The 6,760-nt window shown below is 44.3% G+C and overlaps 1 protein-coding gene across 1 annotated transcript in view; it reads left to right on the top strand.

Annotated features, from left to right (window-relative positions):
• The first annotated feature begins 1,179 nt into the window (after window positions 1–1,179).
• The window catches only part of LOC121735063 (potassium voltage-gated channel protein eag-like), a 28,341-nt gene continuing 22,760 nt past the window's right edge, over window positions 1,180–6,760 (top strand). The window contains exon 1 of the mRNA XM_042125730.1: window positions 1,180–1,583. The gene's annotated coding sequence lies outside the window, so the exon portion shown is untranslated. The remainder of the gene's footprint in view (window positions 1,584–6,760) is intronic.

Here is a 6,760-nt window from a genome sequence, read left to right as displayed (position 1 = left end):
TTTCTTTAGTTTAAAAAATTGTAATTTATGTTAAAAATCAATAAATTTCAGTAAATAATCGTAATTTTGAATGTTTTATCAAGTTTCGGTTTCGGTAACTAAAGTTTACCTTAATGTAGTAACAAAAATGATTATTTCATAATAATAATGACGTTGCTGTTGTATTATTTTCAAATTATATTCAGATAGGTTTTTTTTTTTATGAAATAAGGGAGCAAGCGAGCAAACGGGTCACCCGATGGAAAGCAACTTCCGTCGCCCATGGACACTCGCAGCATCAGAAGAGCTGCAGGTGCGTTGCCGGCCTTTTAAGAGGGAATAGGGTAATAGTGGAGGGTAGAGATGGGAAGGGAAGGGAAGAATAGGGGAGGGTAGGGAAGGGAATAGGGTAGGGGATTGGGCCTCCGGTAAACTCACTCACTCGGCGAAACACAGCGTAAGCGCTGTTTCACGCCGGTTTTCTGTGAGGACGTGGTATTTCTCCGGTCGAGCCGGCCCATTCGTGCCGAAGCATGGCTCTCCCACGTATAACGGTTGTTGTAATCTTTACGTTATTTAGTGGAATTCTGGTGGTTTGAGAGGCCATTTAGGTTTTAGCGGTTTCTGGTGGTTTACGCTGCTGAATTTGGTGGGTTAGTAAAAAAAAGTTGGCAACACTGATTATTTGATGAGTTAAAAAAAAATGGTTTCTAATTTTTATTGACCTTTAAAATAAATGTTAGGTTAGGTCAGTAAACTAAAATAGTTATATCTAATAATAAAACAATCAGAGTGAGAGATTAACAGGAAGTTAAATTCTCTTTGTGGGTAGGGAATAGGGATTAGGTATTGACGTTTCTTTATTGGTCAGGTATATAAGAAGCTCAAATTGCTCCTCATAACACGGGCATGTCGTGGAGTAGGCCAGGCGGTCGGACAGGGCCGGGCGGCTGGCAGGGTGAGCCTACGGATCTGGCACACCGCACGGTTATCGACACGTCCGGACTCCGGACTCCGGAGCGCTCGCCCGAGTGACGTAAGGTGGGTCCCTCTCGAGTCTCGAGTCGATATTACTGAGATCGCAGACGTCACCGTATGCTAAACGGATTAGGAGGGCGCAGGCGCGGCGGGGCGGGGGCGGGCGGCGGGCGCGGCGCCGCAGCGCTCCGGCCCCGCGGCAGCCCCGCCGGAGACGGCCGACCGAGCGGCCACCGCGACGACCGAGCGCCGGATCGCGCCCGACGCGAGTGCAGCGGCACGTGCGGTGCCGCGCTCACGTAAACATTACGTATCGATCGAGTGCCTCCGCTGCACGTTTCGCCATGAAAACAAATTATGTTTCCGTTTGCGCTGCGACCGCGCGACCAGTAGCACGAGCGGCCGATCGCCGCGACCTCGCTCCGAGCCGTCGACCTTAACGTCGCGGGGACGGTCGTGGTGTCGCGAGCGCGCCGGCGGGCGCCGGAGTGAAGGGCCGCCAGGGCCGGAAACGACGAACGCGAGTGTCGGTGGAAGTGTGTCGGGTGATGGTGGTCGGCGGGCGGCGGCCTGTGGAGCCCCGCTCGGACCCTGCGACCGACCGTATTGTGTAACACTCGGGGGGGGTAAGTGGTTTACGAAAACCCTCAAGCGTGTCGCAGATCTAAAACCGTTTCCGTCGCCGCCCGCAGGCCGCATCTCGCACCTCGGCCCGTCTCGAGCCGATCGGCGCGCGGCGGAGCGCCTCGTCCCGACTGGCGGTATACGACCGAAGGTGCACGTCCGTTTGAGTCGGTATCGCTCGCACGCTTTATATAAATCTCTGAAACAAACGATTCTCAATCTGAACCTATCGTATAGATTCTCAGTCTGTGGGAAACTACACGGTAAGGGTAGTTCTTCACCGTTAATATAATAATTTCCGTGATCCATCGCAATTTAGCGGCCGTATAGGATGGTATTAGGACTGCAGCTTGTAGAGTGTAGACGCTGTAGAGTGTAGAGCCAACATCCGCGTTAGTCAATCGAAAGCCTGTCGATTGTTTTTCTGTCATTAGATTAGAAGACGTTTGAGTGAGGAAGGAATAAGGATGCGGTTATGTAAGTGCAGGGAGCGTAATACCATTCTCAACTCGGCTTCGTCCGTGGGAGTTTCGCTTCTGCACGAAAGCATGCGACGGCTGTTTTTTAACCGACCTAAAAAAAAAGGAGGTCCGTTCAATTGTTCAATACGACTCGTATGTAGGTATATAAGTAATTATAATATTTACAGAACTGCCCAGTTTTCGTATAAGTAAGTATTAAGTGGTATTAAGTATGTTCTAGTCTATAATACCAGCGTCTGAACTTTACTAAATTTCAAAAGTGTATCTAATTGTATGTAGGTATGTTTTTATGGTTGCATTCGCATATCTCCGGAACAACAAGTCCGATTTAAGTACCTACTTAATTCTTTTTTTGTTGTACAAGGTATTGTTCAACTTCTGGAATGCTACAAGTTTCATTAAAATTGGTTCCGTATGTTTTTAGATAGGTAATTTTAATTTTCAAATTACCTACGGACAAATTAACGTCGATTTTATTATCCGACTTCCAAAAAGGAGGAGGTTTAAATATGTTCGGCTGTGGATTTTTTTTAAATAAGTACCGTACTATTATTTATATAAATGGTCATGGGCGTACCGAGGGGGGGACGGGGGGAACTGCCCCCCCCCCCCCCCCCCTGGATCATGTTGACGTTCCTACTAAGTATATTATCTAGTACTTTTATCTATAAAAATTAAAAATTAAGAACGAATGTTTGCCATTTGTTTGCAATACAATATTTTTACTAAAAATTATTAATTTTTTATTCTTTATAAACACCTACTTATGAAAAATCTGATTTGCCCCCCCCTGGCCCAGAACCTGGGTGATTTGCCCCCCCTGGCACCAGAACCTGGGTAATTTGCCCCCCCCCCTGGCTCAGAACCTGGGTACGCCCATGCAAATGGTTTTCAGAATAATTTTTCCCTTAGTAAGTAATATTAATTATTATTTCATTGTTACTGTAAAGAGTTAAAACTTAAGAGAGAGAGAGAGAACAGTGTGAGTTAGTCGTTGGACCTACCTAACCTTTTATTTTCATATTTTTCCTATATAATATCCTAATAATTTTAACATTTAAATTTTGTCAAGTTATTAACCACGCATGGATACCTTTTTAGCATCAACAAATCGTCGACTTTACATTATTAGGGCAGGTTCAACGTCAGAGTTAATAGCATGACTGTCAGTCTTACTCACAGAACAAGTTAAGTGTCTAAACACACTAGGCCGAAGTTACGCGGCGTAAATTCCGCATGATTACGTCCGCAATGTCAAAAGCATACAAAATACGGACGGAACGCGACGGAATAGTGTGTCATCGGTAATTTAAAATCATGCGGAATTTACGCCGCGTAACTTCGGCCTAGTGTGTTTAGAGTTTAGACATTCATACTCCTACCGGAGCGCGGAGGTCTTACTGGTTCTCTACGTTATACAAGTAGGTACCGTTAACCGTACTGACTATACAGCGTATTATTTTTACTACAACCTCTACTGCTACTATTGCATACCTATTACCTACAGCTCGGGTTCGATATTTAAGTAGTCGACTTTACTAAGTAGAAATTAAAAAAAAAACTATTTTCACACGCAATTAATTCGCATAAATAACTATTTACATTATAAATACATATTATACTTAGGCTTTTTGTGATTTTCTAAAATTTAGTCTATACAGATTACAGTAGGTATGTATACTATACGCGATGCATGTGGCATACAGTTGTAATTCTTCCTTCCAGCCCCCTAGACAAGTGGCAAAACGCTAACGCTACAAAATGTATGGATTTGACATTAGTATTCGCTAGCGAAGCCATGACTTTAAATGTCAAATCGCATACATTTTGTAGCGTTAGCGTTTTGCCACTTGTCTAGGGGGGCTGTGCGTCGTGTTACGTGTTTATCCAATCCAAGTATCGAGAGAGACGACGCGTACGGCGCGCGGCGCGAGGAGACAGGAGGTCGGGAGCAAAATACGCAGCCAGACAGCGTGTCTCCTTTCAATGTTTCGGTATGTGATTAGTGATTACTGATGTCGCTAACTTGTGAAAACAATCGATTATTAAGTTATTATGAAATGATTACTTTTGTAACTTTGTTGAATAATCATAAGGTCCATAAATAACGTAACATGAGCCTTAGGATTTGTAGCCCCCCTCCGTGAGATATTGTACAATTATTATAATTCTTCTAATTATTGTTATAATTATTCGTCCGTGGCCTAATGGGTAGACCTTTGGTTCGCACTCTTAGAGGGTGCAGGTTCGAGCCCGGGTGGAGGCGTGTACCTATGAGACATTTCTGATCTCGAGTACATAATACGGACGCTCGTACGGTGAAGGAAAACATCGTGAGGAAACCCGCACATAGTTGGTCCCAGACGTATTAACTAGTTGCGCTTGGGCAACCATACGGACATTTAAAAATCTTGTCCCAGGTACTACAGTATTTGAGGAGTGGTTACTTCGCTCTGAAAAATACTTTTAATCGGGCTTTGGCCACACATTCCCACCACTGTATCTCCTGTGTCGATCGACAGCGGTATCCAACCACGAAAACCCTTTGGTATGATCTCAGGGAGCCCGAGGGACATGCTAAAGCTGTCTTGGGACTCGCAACGAAATTAATCAGAAGAAAATAGAAATAGCTTATTTTCGTAGTATTAACCGGACCAGTAGCTTAGACCCTTTCGAAAAAAAAGCCTTCCCCCTTTAAAGCTGTCTACACACCAAAGCCGCCGGGCCCGGCGGCCTCATTTTGAAACGAGCTTCTTGACGTGGGAGAGCCATGCTTCGGCAATGGGCCGGCTCGACCGGCGGAATACCATGGGCTCACAGAAAACGGGCGTGAAACAGGGCTTGCGCTGAGTTTCGCCGAGTGAGTGAGTTCACTGGAGGCCCAATCCCCTATCCTTTCCCTTCCCTACCCTCCCCTATTTCCTTCTCTACCCTCCCCTATTCCCTTCCCTACCCGTTTTCTCGTTTGCCCCCTTATTTCATAATAAAAACCCGGCGGCTTCGGTGTGTAGACAGCTTAATGCCTTCATGTAAAAATTACCCTCGCTTTAAGAATGTTAAGCCCATTTTAGTTTCTGACGACGATATACATAATAATATACCTACCTAAGTAAAATTATTAGTAGAATATTTCAATATTAATTTAGTATTATTTACATAAAATGATCTAAAAAGTTTGAAATTTGACTTAACCTCAATTAATTCTGTACTCAATTTTCATCCGTTTGTAGTCGAACTGAGATCCTTGACGTAGAACTTAGGGCCCGTAATGATGCGCCCCGGTCTCAAGACACGGTTCGGCTCTGTGATTGGGGTTCAGGAACTGCAGCCATTTTAAAGATTTGAAAAATAAAATATTATATTCAGAAAATTGCTTATTTAGGTAAATTATAACCGGAGAAATACCATGGGCTCACAGAAAACCGGCGTGAAATAGCGCTTGCGCTGAGTTTCGCCGAGTGAGTGAGTTTACTGGAGGCCCAATCCCCTACCCTTTTCCCTTCCCTACCCTCCCCTATTTCCTTCTCTACCCTCCCATTATTCAACTTCTTAGCTTTCATGCTCTGCGAATATGTCAGATTACTCTTGCTGTCATCGAGTAGCCCAGTAGACCTTTTGACAGGAGGATCACCGGAAGAACCAAAGACCGTACCAGACTATGTCTGCGATTTAAGGGAAAAAATGCGCTATATACACGCCATGGTTCGGGAAAATGGGTTACAGTCAAGTGAGAACATGAAGACCAGATACGACCGGAAATCGAATACAAGCGGCTTCGAAGAAGGGACACTGGTGTGGCTGCATAACCCGACTCGCCGAAAAGGGAAATCTTTAAAGTTGCAGACCAAGTGGGACGGCCCATACAAAGTGGTTACCCGATTGAATGATGTGACTGTGGGCGCGTTACCATGGCAGTAACAATGATGCTCGGGACGAGCATCTCTAAGAGGGGAGTAGTTTTACGGTACACGGTATACGGACACGTAGTGAAATCTAGCGACAAACCAGCGAAACTTACCGAGGGAACACAGACAACATAAATCGCCTACTCGATACTAGATGGCGTTAGGTGTACCTACGAGTATTTTCTAGAAATATCCCATACTTGTTTACGCATATCGGGTTTATTCTGGGATATTCCGGAGAGTTCTGAGATTCGATCCGGCCCGTATAAGTAGTCGTAGACAGTCGGGCCGATAATTCAGTTTAGTCTGAGCCATCTTCGAGACGACTTCGGATTGAAAACAAGTGATCAATAGTGAGTGAACCAGTGAAATCTACGACTTGGCTACGACCTAGGACAGTGATAGTGCTTATTGTTTTAGACCTAGTGCTTTGTGTGACCTAACGTTTGTGAATAAAGTCTTCAAGAGAGTCACCAGGTCTTTCTCTCCAAATCCTTCTCTCCAAATCCTCGAACCCTAGCACGTAACAATATATTTTAGACAACAAGGACTAACTCATTTAATTTAGTGTAAAATAAAATATCTGTGACTTAGGAAAATATGAAGCTTTATCCATACTAATATTATAAATGCGAAAGTATCTCTGTCTGTCTGTCTGTCTGTCTGTCTCGCTTTCACGCCAAAACTACTGAACCGATTGCAATGAAATTTTGTACTCATTTATTCTAGAGTCTGAGAAAGGACATAGGCTACATTTTGATGTGGGAAAATATCTTATTTCCATGAAAATAT

The sequence above is a fragment of the Aricia agestis genome, chromosome 16 (assembly GCF_905147365.1).
Source record: "Aricia agestis chromosome 16, ilAriAges1.1, whole genome shotgun sequence".
NCBI lineage: Eukaryota > Metazoa > Arthropoda > Insecta > Lepidoptera > Lycaenidae > Aricia > Aricia agestis.
This window is presented reverse-complemented; position numbering and strand designations above follow the sequence as displayed.